At 35.5% G+C, this 14,583-nt stretch overlaps 1 protein-coding gene across 2 annotated transcripts in view; it reads left to right on the top strand.

Moving 5' to 3' along the window:
- The window catches only part of ZSWIM6 (zinc finger SWIM-type containing 6), a 211,061-nt gene that overhangs the window by 171,024 nt on the left and 25,454 nt on the right, over positions 1-14,583 (top strand). The window lies entirely within an intron of this gene.

Below are 14,583 nucleotides of genomic sequence, written 5' to 3'. Positions count from 1 at the left end.
CCCAAAGTGCTGGGATTACAGGCGTGAGCCACTGCGCCCGGCAGATATATTTTCTTCCTTGACAACAAAAATTTGGTTATTTTACTTTAGAATTTTGTCAGAACTTGGTTAAGTGATAACCAATTGTGTGCCATTTAGCTAACGGTTTTGCCATGCTTGACTGGAGCAATCTCAAAAATTATTTTTGCTGTATTCCCGAGGTTTTATTTTGAAATTTTCCTAGAAATGTTTTAGTGAATTAAAAACTGGCATATCAAATTTAAAGGAGAATGTTTTCCCCAGTTAAAAGTTATTTTCCAGGCCAGGCGTGGTGGCTCACGCCTGTAATCCCAGCCTTTGGGAGGCCGAGGCGGGTGGATTACCTGAGGTTGGGAGTTTGAGACCAGCCTGGCCAACACAGTGAAACCCTATATCTACTGAAAATGCAAAAGTTAGCTGGATGTGGTGGCGCACCCTTGTAATCCCAGCTACTTGGGAGGCTAAGGTAGGAGAACTCGAGAGGCAGAGGTTGCAATGAGCCAAGATCACGCCACTGCACTCTAGCCTGGGCAACAGAGTGAGACTCTGTCTCCAAAAAGAAAAAAAAAAAGTTATTTTCCAAACATGGGATGACTGACATATTAAGAGAGCATTGTACTGAGAACAGTACTATAATTAGGGTCACAATTTTAGTGTGATTTGACCCAAGAAATTTTGTGACTGTAGTTTTGCTAGCACAACTAATTATGCCAGTGATCTCCTATTTGTGACTGCAGTTAGGCATTTCATGGCCTCTAAATAAGTATAATTAGTTAATTGGATCATGCATGAAATTCTAGACTCTTATAATAGCCTCTGAGAACAAAAATAAATATGATAAATATTATGAATTGTTTAATAGCCGTGGAAGCCTGGGAAATACCAAAAGTGATTGTTTTACTTTGCCTGCCATTACTTCATAATGATAAACATAATAAAAAGTAGAAATTAAACTTTCCCTGTAATAACCTTTGTTTTTCTGAATTTGAGACAGAAGAAAGGGAGCCACTGGACTTTCTTATTCACCTTTAGAGAAGGTGATGCTGGTTGTACTGCTCCTCAGCCCCCACCGGCTTCTCCCCAGTCCCCACTGTTAATGGCCCTGTGCTTTCTCCAGTGATATTATACACATAGTTGTTTTCCTGGGATATATGGAGAAGACCAATATTCGTCAAAAATTCCAATTGTATCTTTTATAGAAAGTGCATAGCTTTTACTTAATCAATTCATTGTTCAAAAAACCCCACAAAAGGTACAGCTTTTATTTTAATTACTGAGATGATTATGTTAACAAAAAAACCATGAAGGAGAAGGAACTTGAAAAACAAGTTTTATTGGTGTTGGGGGGTAGCAGTGAACAGCTGATGTATTCAGTCACAAATCATGATGCTCTACCCAGAAACACACCCCAGCAGGCAAACAGCATACATGTGCATTATTCCAGAAATGCAGACACTGACTTAACTCTAACAGAGCCAATCTCAATGTTTTCAGAGAAAATAGATTTCTTCTGACTTGAATAATCAATCTTGAATCATAAATTGAGCTTTTATTTATCTACTGTTTCAATCTACAATGAAATTACTTATTTGCTTTGCCTGTCCTGAAAAATTGCAGTTTTCTTTTGTTAATTTAAGCTATTTGTAGATGGACCTCTGTAAGTTTTTGTTGGATATGCTTTCATATATATGGGAGAGACATGTTCTAAGTACATAAGAACATGTGGTTAAAGTACAGAATTTATTAGCTGTGCATTTAAGGATGCTTCATAATTTCAGATGATAATATACTATTTATATGCTGAAATATGAGGAATGGAATGATGATTCTGTCAAGACTAATATCATTTATTTTGGAATTCATATATACATAACTATACATACAAATTCCAACTTAGAGAAGAACCTTCTGACCACATAGCTAGATCGAAGGTTAAACACCATAGTGTTTAAGAATATTGGTTTTAGGGGAACATGAATCTTAGACCAAATCCTGGCTCCCTTAATAGCAGCACAATTTTCTACTTCTCTCTGCACATCAGTTTCCTTATCTATAAAGCGGGCTTCTTTTTCATGTGAGGGTGAAATGTGAAAATACGTGTAAAGCATTCAGTACAGGGTTAGTGTGAAATAAACATTCAATAAATGGCAGCAATTATTGTCAGGTGGATAAGTGTAGATGCCACTCACTTTTAGAAGTATGTTAGCGGAATTAAGTGGAGCAATCTTTGCACCCTAAAGACATTTAAAAATTTAAATGTAGAATCTAATTAGGAATCCAAAATGTGTTACCCGATATTGTTAGGATTTTCTTTGAAGTGATAAAATTAGCATACAAACCAGCATTAAATATTGCAAGGTATATTGAGATACCTTTTATACTATTAAATTTTCATAATGACTTCTTTGTATTGCTTGACTTACAGCTCTTCTCATATGATGAATGGTTTGTTTGAGTTTGATTATTTTAACTAATGACATTCTTATACTCATTTGCAAATAATTTAGTTTTCTATTTTGTAATCTAGCAGATTTATAATCTTTTTTGGTAACTGTGATAGGTTAAAGATGGCCACAGATTCTTTACTACTGTCTCATGAAAATATGAAGTCTTTGTTCCCTCCTCTAGAATCTGGGTGATTTTTATACATGTTTGATCAACAGAATATATCAAAGGATATCTTGGGCCACTTCCTGGGCCCAAACCTTACGTGACTGGCAACATCCACTTCTCATCTCTTCAAAGATCTTGGAGCCCTGAGTTTCTATATATAAGAAGTCTGGCTATCCTGAGTCGGCCTTGCTATCAGAAAGCCCATGCTATCCACATGGAGAGGCCATATTGACACAGGATGAAAGGGGAGAGGAGAGAGAGAATTTCTAACTTACAGAATTGTGAGATACAACGGTGTATTGTTATATTAAGTCACTAAGTTTTAGAGTAGTTTTTATTAACAAGAACAGTGGTTATAAGTCTAACAACACTTCATGCCTTCTTCTAATGGTTATTCTCCAAATGCTAGTAACCCCAGAAATGTAAAATATGATGATGTGTAAGACTGAAGTTCTGTTATTTCACTTAATCATATCCCTTGAATTGGACTAAGTTGGATGTTTGTCAATATTATAGGAAAGAGTATAACACAGTCTTAGAGTATTATACATTTTCATTTTTCATAATATTTCATTTGCAGTAATTCATCATCTTCAAACTCTTATGTAAGATTTCACATGGTTTGACTTCTGAGTTTTTTTCCCCAAAATAAGTTCTGATAACTTTTAATTTTAAGTTTCTATAGAAGACTATGGAACCTGGGCATTAAAACTAAAATGGCAGAGTGGATGGTAGACTAGAAGTGTTTTGGCAAAGATACTATGGGAGGTTATCCAGAGAGAGGGAAGCCGAAGGAAGAGTACGCACATAGAGAAAATGTTCAGTAACCCTGTTGGGTTGGGGATGTGTTTCAGAAATGCCTCCTGGTGGGAGTAGGTAAGGATGCAGTTGATAATCCAGAAGCTAGGTGATGCACACACCAGTGATTTGAAAATTGCCAAAGCATCTCAGACCTTTAAATCACTCTCTTTGCCTATAGGCCCAGACTGGAGTCCTGGGAGCTAGAGAGAATAATGTCTACAGGAAAACAAAACACATTTAAAAGTCGCTTATTGAAACCAAGGGAAAAGGAGAAATTGAAATGTGTTTCAATGCCAAGTGGAAATTAATTGTTCAAGAACTCATCATTACAAGTTGCAGAAGTATTTCAAGTTACTGATTTTTGTTTAATATGTTGTCTTGTTTTATTTTATTAAATGTAAAATACTTATAAGGGTATTCAGAGTGATTTTGAGTGATTCTTTAGTCTGAGCACTCCAATTCTGTTTTAACTGTTGATTCTCAATTTCTTCAACATCCAAGTCTTTCATCACAATGGTTTGCAGGAGTGCACCTTTTGAAGCTGTGTGAATTCAACATTTAGCAAGAACACTCAAGTCTAAACAACCCGATGCGGTTAGAAATTATCGTTCCTATTAGTTAAATGAGGGAACTGCCACCACCGAGAGCCTCAGTGTGCTTGCCTAAGGTCTTATGGCTGGTAATCCATATCTTAACCTTTCCAGATCAGACCTTGTTCATCAAAAACTTCTTCTGCTTGGAAATATAAAACAATAAGTGTGTGAGGTGGGGCAAAATGGTGGTGATAATTTGTACATCTGAATGTTTGGTGGAAAAGATTGGCTTTCAAGGAGAAGAGTTCATTCTTGCCACCCACATTTGCCGAGTATGGGTTCCTGTCCACTGGCACTCTGCTTTTGGGGGGATGCAGAAGTAACCAAATGGCTTGCATGACTATTAGTGTTCTGCCTCAGCAACATTCTTCCCACATTCTCTGACTGGCTAGGTGTAAGACGTGAATAGGTTTAAGACCATTAAGTGGATTGGAACCATTTACTTTGTGTGACGAATGCTTTTTTTTTTTTTCTTCCCTGGGGGATTGCCTCCCTAGTTTTGGTTTACTTTGCCTTATATGTTACAGTGCCATCTTTTTGCTAAAATCACTGAGTATGGAATAGGCAGTATTAGAAAGGAGAGTAGAAACATGCTGGATGTTAGAGAAAAGCTAGAGCTGATATGTGCCAGATGATGCACACACCAGCAATTTGATAATAGCCTTTATGTGCTTTGATGCCTTGAAGCCAGGAAAGTAATTTAAAAGTATTGAACTTGCTTTTATTGTAATTCATAGCAAATAATTAAGTGTTCTTTGTGAAAGAACCAGTAGTACCTGACTAGGTGCCAGGTCCTCTGTTAGGTGCAGAAAATGATGACTTTTCTCACTGAGCCTTCTGTCCTGGTTTGGGCCGAGTCCTTAAAGGGTTACTATTTCAGAGGGACAGCAGAATGAAGTGTTTAATCATCAAATAGCTTTATTTTTAAAGCTACAAATGTTTCAGGCGTATTGAAGGGAAAGGAAGTAAATGCCCAAAGTGGGACTCTGAATTAATAAAATTTGGAGAATGACTTGCTCAATTTGGTTAACTTGGTTATTAAGGCTAATTACAGCTTTGTAGTGATGACTGTTAAGATAAAAGACCATATCTATTATAGCTTTGAACTTGAATCTAACATTAAGAACATCTTTTAGGATGAAACCTCTCTTTAGGGAGGTGAGCAATAAAAGAATGTTGCAAACAAATTAATAAAGGCTTGGTTTTTAAAAAATTTCTCATTCTGCAAAATGGAAATTTTCTAATTAGAGAAATGTAAGCATGCATTTCTGTAAGCATCTGAGTTTTATGGAGTTCTTTTTTCTTCAAAATCATAGAAATCATTGTTTAAAGTTGCCAAGAATATTTAGCATCTTGTTTTTAAGGACCTCAACCTCTCTGAGTTTTAGTTTTCTTATCGCTATGGTCTGAATGTTTGTGTCCTCCCCAAATTTTTTATGTTGAAATTCTAACCCCCAAGGTGATGGCATTAGGAGTTGGGGCCCTTGGGAGGTGATCAGATCATAAGGGTGAAGCCCTCGTGAATGTGATTAGTGCTATTGTAAAAGAGGCCTTAGGGAGCTTGCTTACGCCTTTCCCCATGTGAGGACACAATTAGAAGGTGCCATCTATGAGGGGCATGCCCTCACCAGATGCCAAATTTGCACCTTGATGTTGGACTTCCTACCCTCCAGAACTGTAAGCAGTAAATGTTTGTTGTTTATGAGCTACCAAATTTATGGTATTTTTGTTATAGCAGCCTAAATAGACTAAGACACTTACCTTTAAAATAGAATAGTAATTCTGACTGTGAAGGGTTATTGTAACAAGTTAATGATAAATGATTGTAAAGCCCTAAATATGATGCCTCTAGCCTATAGTGGGCACCCAATAAATGGTGACTATAAATGGGAATATGATTATTTAATTTTTAAGGTTGTACAAGTCTTACTATACTATAAAATACATACATACTGTAAGTACTATAAAAATACATACACTAAAATTTTTTAGTGTACAGTTTTGAGTTTGGATAAATGCATATCGTCATGTAACCACCACCACAATCAAGATAGAGAACAGTCTACCACCTCCCAAAAATTCCCTCATGCTGTCCCAGTCCCTAGCAACCACTGATCTGTTCTCAGTCCCTTTAGTTTCGCCATTCCAGAATATCATATCAGTTGAATAATAAGCTTGTGTGTGTATACCCTTTTGATTCTGGCTTCCTTTATTTAGTATTGTATATTTGAGATATTATGTGTACATCAGTGGGTTTTTGTTGTTGTTATTGCTGAGTGGTATCCTCTGTATGAATGTACCATAGTTTGTTTATCCATTCACCAGTTGAAGGACATCTAGATTGGTTCCTGTCTTTCACATTTACAAATTAAGCAGCTATAAACATTCTTGTACAAGTTTTTGTGTGAACATAAATTTGTATTTCTCTTGGGCAAATCCCTAAGAGTGGGATTGCTGGGTCATATGGTCAAAATACATTTAACTTCATGTGAAACCGCCAAACTGTTTGCCAGAGTCTGTGCCATTGTAAACACTCTTCAAACAGCAATTTATGAGCATTCCAATTGCTCCACATCCTTGCCTGCAGTTGCTGTCAGGTTAAAAATTTTTTTTTATAATTGTAGCTATTATAATACGTATATAATGGTATCTCATTGTGATCTTAATTTGTATTTTCTAATACAAATTAGAAACAATATTGAGTATGTTTTTTGTCTGCAATTTGGCATCTGTGTATTTTCTTTGGTAAAATGTCTTTCTGAATTTTTGCCCTTTTCTGAAAAAATGGACTGTGTTTTAAAGCAGTTTTAGATTCACAGAAAAATTGAGCAGAGATTTCCCATATACCCCTTCCCCCCAGCTTATGCATATTCTGTCTCATTATCAATATCCCCCACCAGAGTCATACAATTGATGAACCTACACTGACATTTTATTACCACCCAAAGTCCATAGTTTACATTAGAGGTTCGCTCTTGGTGGTACGCATTTGATGGGTTTGGACAAATGTATAATGATACATGTATCCACCATTAAAGTATCAAACAGAGTAGTTTCACTATGCTAAAAATTCTCTATGCTGTTCCTATTCATCTCTTCCTGCACCCAAACTCCTGGCTACCACTGTTCTTTTTACCATCTCCATAGTTTTCTCTTTTCCAGAATGTCATATAGTTGGAATATTATAGTATGTAGCCTTTTCAGATTGGATCACTTAGTTAATATGCATTTAAGTTTCCTCTATGTCTTTTCTTGGCTTGATAGTCTTTTCTTTGCCCAGTTTTATTGAGTTAAACTCCTTAATGAGTTTTGAGAGGATTTACATATTCTAGATCCAAGTCCTTTATCACATGTACAAGTTGCAGGTATTTTCTCCTAGTCTGTAACTTGTTTTCTCATTCTCTTAACAGTGTCTTTTGTAGAATAAAACTTTTAAATTTTGATGAAGTCTACTTTATCAATTTCATCTTTTATGGATCATGCTTTTGATTTTGTATGTAACATTATCTTTGCCTAAATCAAGGTTACAATGATTTTCTCCTAAACTTTTTTCTAGCAGTTTTATGGTTTTAATTTTTTTATTTAGGTTCATGATCCACTTTGAGTTTTTTTATAAAGTATATAATATGGATTTTGGTTCATTTCTTTTACATGAATATCTAATTGTTCCCAGCACCAGTTGTTGAAAAAACTTACCTTTTCTCCACTCAATTGACTTTGAACCTTGAATTGACTATATTTGTATAGGTGTATTTCTGAACTCTATTCTGTTCCTTTGATCTATGTGCCTATCCCTTCATCACTAGTGCAGTTTTGATTACTGTTGCTTTATAGGAAGTCTTAAATCTTTTGTCTTTGTCCTTCTTACAACTTTGCCCTTTTTAAAAATTGTTTTGGCTATTCATTCTATTGCATTTCTTGTCACTATACACACAAACACTGGCTAGGATTTTCAGTGAGGTTATGTAGAATATATAGATCAATTTGGGGAAAATTGACATGTTAACAGTATTGAGTTTTCCAATCCATGAACATGGTAACCTCCCACTTTTCAATATTGTCTTTGATTTCTTCCATCAGCGTTTTGTAGTTTTTAACATAGAGACTGCACATGTTTTCTTAGAATTATAAGCCAAGATTTTTTGCTGCTAAGATAAATAGTACTTTGTGGGTAAGTTTTGATTTCCAGTTGTTCATATTTAGCATATATATCTACAGTTTTTTGTTTGATTTAAGTGTTTTTTTTTTTTCATTTGAACTTATCTAATATGACCTTCTTATACTTACTGGTTCTAGGAGCAATTTTGTCCTTTCCACTTGATGTCTTTAATCCCCTTCCCTTGCTTTATCGGCCTGTCTAGAATTTCCATTGTGATGCTGAATAGAAGTGGTAAGAGCAGACATTTTTGCGTTGTTTCTATCTTAGGGGAAGAATATTCAGTCTTTTGCTATTATTGTGTTAACTATAGGATTTTTTGCAGATGCCCTTTATCAGGTTAAGGAGTTCGCTCCTATTCCTAGTTTACTGAGAGCTTGCTTTATCATGAAGGAATGTCAAATTTTGCCAAATGCTTTTTCTGTATCTGTTGAGATTATATGGTTTTTCTTCATTAGTCTAAATATGGTGAATTATACTAATTTATTTTTGAATGTTAAACTAGCTTTGCATTCCTGTGATAAACCCTATGTTGTTGTGTATTTTCCTTTTCTGATATTGCTTAATTAGATTTGCTAATATTTTTGTTGAGGCATTTTACTTCTATGCTCATGAGGGATATTGATCTGCAGTTGAGCCTACTTGTAATGTTTTCATCTGGTTTTAGTATCAGGGTAATAATGCTGGCCTCATACGGTGGGAACCCTTCCCTCCTCTTCCATTTTCTGGAAGACATTGTGTAGAATTGATACTATTTCTTAAATGTTTGGTAGACTTCTCCAGGGAAACATCTGGATCTGTATTGTTAGAGATTTTTAACTGCAAATTTAATTTCTTTAATTAATTTACAACCATTTAGATTATCATTTCCTCTTGAGTGAGCTCTGGTAGTTTGTGACTTTCAAGGAATTTTTTCATTTTATCTAAGTTGTAGAATTTATGAGCATGAAGTTGTCCAGAGTATTCCCTTAGGATCCTTTTAGTATCTCTGAGATCTATAATGATGTCACTGCAACCTCCACCTCCCTGGTTCAAGCAATTCCCCTGTCTCAGCCTCCAAAGTAGCTGGGTTTATAGGCACATGCCACTATGCCCAGCTACTTTTTTTTTGTATTTTTTAGTTGAGACAGGGTTTCACCATGTTGGCCGTTGGAGTTTCTCAGACTCCTGACCTTAGGCAGTCCACCTGCCTCAGTCTCCCAAAGTGCTGGGATTACAGGCGTGAGCCACTGCCTTCTTGCTGCATCATTCCATGACACAGGACAGAAGGGCAAGACAATCACGCATGCAAGAGCGTAGGTTAGAGGCCCCAAATCATCCTTTTATCAGAAACCTACTCCTGCGATAACTGACCCACTCCCACCATAACAGCATTAATCCATTCATGAGAGCACAGCTTTCATGACCTAATCACTTCTTAAGGGCCTCACCTCTCAACACTGTTGCATTAGGGATCATGTGTCTAACACATGAACTTTGGGGGACACATTCAGACCATAGCAGTATTCAGGTATTTGATAATTTTCTGGCTACTTGTTCTGTTAGTTACTGAAAGAAGAATGTTGAAGTCTCCAAATATAATTGTGGATTTGTCTATTTCTCCTTTAAGCTCTGTCAGTTTTGCTTCCTGTATTTTGAAGTCTTATTGTGAGGTGCAGCAGAGTCATCTGGGATTATGTCTTTTTGGAAAACTGTCCGTTTTATCTTTATGTAATGCCCCTCTTTATACCTGGTATAGTATTCCTTGTTCTAAAGTTGGCTTTATCTGATACTGATATAGTCATACCAGCTTTATTTTATAGTGTTTTTTCATGGTATATCTTTTTTCTTCCTTTTACATTTAATCTATGTCATTATATTTACAGTGGATTTCTTATACACAGTATAAGAAAGATTTGGGTCTTGTTTTTTAGCCTGATTTGACCATTTCTTTTAATTTATATGTTTAGACCATTTATATTTTATATAATTATTGATGTGGTTGTTGAATTTAGGTCTACCATTTAATCATTTGTTTTTTGTTTATCCCCTCTGTTTCCATTCATCTCTTCCCTCTCTCTTGCTTTCTTTTGGATTATTTATTTTAAAAATGTTTTATTATAATTTAATTTCTATTATCCTTTGTGTTTGTATCTCCTAGAATATTTTTGGTGGTATCAGCATTGTAGTAAACAGACCTAAGCTTTCACAGTCTACTTGAAGTTAATATTTTGCCATGTTAAATGGCATGTAGAGTATAACAAAAATATACATATATATATATATAAACTATATATATATATAGTTTTGTGGTTGTTAGGCTCTACATGCCATTTAACATGGCAAATATATATATATATCTTATATATATATAGTTTATAGATACAGTTTTTATATATATTTTTCCTTTACTCTCCCTTTTTTATGTTATAGTTGTCATGTGCAGTACCTCTATGTGCATTTAAAACTCCACAAAATGGTGCTTAAATTCTTGCTTTTAACCATCATACTTTTAAAGAACTTAAAAGTCAAAAATAATCTATTTACTGAGATATTTTATCATTTCTATTGTTCTTCCTTTATTCCTGAACTTCCAAGTTTCCTTCTGATACTATTTCTCCTGGGCATAAAGAATTTCCTTCAACATTTCTTTTAGAACAGATGTCTTGGCAACGAATACTGTAAATTTTCCCTGATCTGGGTATGGTTATATTTCATCATCACTCCTGAATGATATTTTTGCTGGATATAGAATTCTCATTGACATTTCAGTTTCTTTTAATGCTTTAAAGATATTGTTCCATTGTATTCTGTTTCCTGATGAGAAATTTCTAATTATTCAAGTCACTATTCTTCTATGTGTGGTATTTTGATTTTCTCTGTTTTCAAGATTTTTTTTCTTCATCTTTGCTTTTCAGCAGTTTATGATATGTTTGGGAATGGTTTTCTTTGAGTTTATCTTATTTGAGGTTGGCTAAGCTTCTTGGATCTGTAAGTTCATATCTTTCTCCAAATTTGGGAGGTTTTCATTCATGATTTCTTCCAATTTTTTCTTCTCCTCATCTTTTGGGAATCGAAAGACATAAATGTTAAACCTTTTGATATTTTCTTACTTGTTTTTAAGGCTCGGCTCATTTATGCCTAGTTGTTTTTCTCTCTTTTCTTCAGTTGAGATCATTTCTAGCTTCACATTCACTGACTTTTCCCTCTGTCATCTCCGTTCTGCTATTGATCCCATCCAGTTAATTTTTAATTTCAGATATTGTTTTATTGGCCCTAAAATTTCTGTTTAGTTCATTTTTTTGTAGTTTATATTTCACTTCTGAAAACTGCCTTTCTATTCCTTTCAATAGTGCTTACTTTCATCTCATGGAGCATAATTACAGTAGTTGGTATAGAGCTTCTGACTGATAATTCTAACATCTAGTTCATCTTGCTTGGTATCTGTTGACTGTTTTTTCCTCTTGAGAATTGGTCACATTTTGCTGTTTCTTCATAAGTCACATAATTTTGAGTCCTGGACATTTTGAATATTGTATCATGAGAGCCTGGGGATTGTTTAAAGAATTGAAATCCTCAGGAGATTGTTTTTTTTAAATTATTTAATTATTTATTTATTTATTTATTTATTATTATTATATTTTTAAGTTTTAGGGTACATGTGCACAATGTGCAGGTTAGTTACATATGTATACATGTGCCATGCTGGTGTGCTGCACCCAGTAACTCCTCCTCTAGCATTAGGTATATCTCCCAATGCTATCCCTCCACCCTCCCCCCACCCCACAACAGTCCCCAGAGTGTGATGTTCCCCTTCCTGTGTCCATGTGTTCTCATTGTTCAATTGCCATCTATGAGTGAGAACATGCAGTGTTTGATTTTGTGTTCTTGTGATAGTTTACTGAGAATGGTGATTTCCAATTTCATCCATGTCCCTACAAAGGACATGAACTCATCATTTTTTATGGCTGCATAGTATTCCATGGTGTATATGTGCCACATTTTCTTAATCCAGTCTATCATTGTTGGACATTTGGCTTGGTTCCAAGTCTTTGCTATTGTGAATAATGCCGCAATAAACATACGTGTGCATGTGTCTTTATAGCAGCATGATTTATAGTCCTTTGGGTATATACCCAGTAATGGGATGGCTGGGTCAAATGGTATTTCTAGTTCTAGATCCCTGAGGAATCGCCACACTGACTTCCAGAATGGTTGAACTAGTTTACAGTCCCACCAACAGTGTAAAAGTGTTCCTGTTTCTCCACATCCTCTCCAGCACCTGTTGTTTCCTGACTTTTTAATGATTGCCATTCTAACTGGTGTGAAATGGTATCTCATTGTGGTTTTGATTTGTATTTCTCTGATGGCCAGTGATGGTGAGCATTTTTTCATGTGTTTTTTGGCTACATAAATGTCTTCTTTTGAGAAGTGTCTGTTCATGTCCTTTGCCCACTTGTTGATGGGGTTGTTTGTTTTTTTCTTGTAAATTTATTTGAGTTCATTGTAGATTCTGGATATTAGCCCTTTGTCAGATGAGTAGGTTGCGAAAATTTTCTCCCATTTTGTAGGTTGCCTGTTCACTCTGATGGTAGTTTCTTTTGATGTGCAGAAGCTCTTTAGTTTAATTAGATCCCATTTGTCAATTTTGGCTTTTGTTGCCATTGCTTTTGGTGTTTTAGACATGAAGTCCTTGCCCATGCCTATGTCCTGAATGGTAATGCCTAGGTTTTCTTCTAGGGTTTTTATGGTTTTAGGTCTAACGTTTAAGTCTTTAATCCATCTTGAATTGATTTTTGTATAAGGTGTAAGGAAGGGATCCAGTTTCAGCTTTCTACATATGGCTAGCCAGTTTTCCCAGCACCATTTATTAAATAGGGAATCCTTTCCCCATTGCTTGTTTTTCTCATTGATTGTTTTAAAAAATTTCTTAAAGCATGCAACAAACCAGGGTAGATTCAGACCATAAATTGTTTCCCCTCCATTGGGTGATAGTTCCAATGTCAGTTAGTTTTCAAAACCTTGGTTATGCTGCCTTGGATCTGTCTCATGCACATGAAGTGTGACCAGGACTTCTACCAGTTTGTACACAGAATTCAGAGATCCCCGTTTCCACCTCCTGGTTTGGGGGTCCTTTTTCCCTGTGCTTACACCAGCTCGATAAGCGTTCTCAAGTTTTTGCTGCATGTGTCATTTATAAAGTTCCCTGGATGGGGCTAATTTTATTTCAATGCTAGGAGAAAAAAAAGAAGGGGAAACATAATGGCAAGTCACCCCCATCAGGATTGCTTCTCCAGGTTTTATTTTCTCTCTCCAATCTGCTTGCTCTTACTTTTCAGAATCCTCAGGTTACTAGTTTTTGTATTTTGTCCAAAGTTTTTGTTGTTATCATTGGGAGGGACGGGTGTGGACTTACTCCATCTTCACTAGCCATGTTGTATTTTTAATTGGCATTTTAAAATATAGAAATGCAGATTGTAAATATCTGTGGCTTAGATGGGTTGTGGCCCTTTTTGTTTTCTGTTGATAAAAGCTATTTGATATTTAAAATAATAGATACTCTTACATAGCAGTCCCCAACCTTTTTGGCACCAGGGACTGGTTTCATGGAAGACTGTTTTCCACGGATGGTGGGTGGGAGAGGATGCTTTCGGGATGAAACTGTATCACTTCAGATTATCAGGCATTAGTTAGATTCCCATAAGCAGCATGCAACCTAGATCCCTCACATGTGCATTTCACAATAGTATTCGTGTTCCTATGAGAATCTAATGCCACCGCTGATCTGACAGGAGGCAGAACTCAGATGGTAATACTTGTTCGTCTGCCATTCACCTCCTGCTGTGTGGCCAGGTTCCTAACAGGCCATGGCTTAGTTCCTAACAGACCACAGACTGGTACCAGTCTGCAGCCTGGGGGTTGGGGACCCCCGCCCTAATGGAAGAAGCTTGTTTATTTTTAATGAGGAAGAATGTACGCCCTATCTTTTGGATAAATAAAACATAAACAGTTTTCATTCCTACCATTATTATGCATTTAACAAATGATTAAAACATAAACAGACATGCACACATACCTTTTCAAAGAAGTAGTGTTGTGAAAAGCTTTGGAATACTGGTAGCTGTCTTGCTTTGAAATTTAAGTAAAACTTGAACTTTTAAAATTTGTGAAATATTTGCTTAAATTTTCTACTTCTTTGAAGAATGTAGAAAGGAATAATTTATCAGACCTTAATTATTCAAATTATGAATTATGTCTTTATTCTAAATGTATGATTGCCTTTCCTTTGAAAAACTAGGGAAATTTTGATTATGGTTTAGTAATTTTACTCATGAGCATATAAATTTAGTGATTTCAACTATATTTTTAAAATCAGTTCCTGATTAAATAATTTAGGGAAGTATGTTTAAATGAATTTTATTT

This window comes from Pan troglodytes, chromosome 4 (assembly GCF_028858775.2).
Source record: "Pan troglodytes isolate AG18354 chromosome 4, NHGRI_mPanTro3-v2.0_pri, whole genome shotgun sequence".
Taxonomy (NCBI): domain Eukaryota; kingdom Metazoa; phylum Chordata; class Mammalia; order Primates; family Hominidae; genus Pan; species Pan troglodytes.
This window is presented reverse-complemented; position numbering and strand designations above follow the sequence as displayed.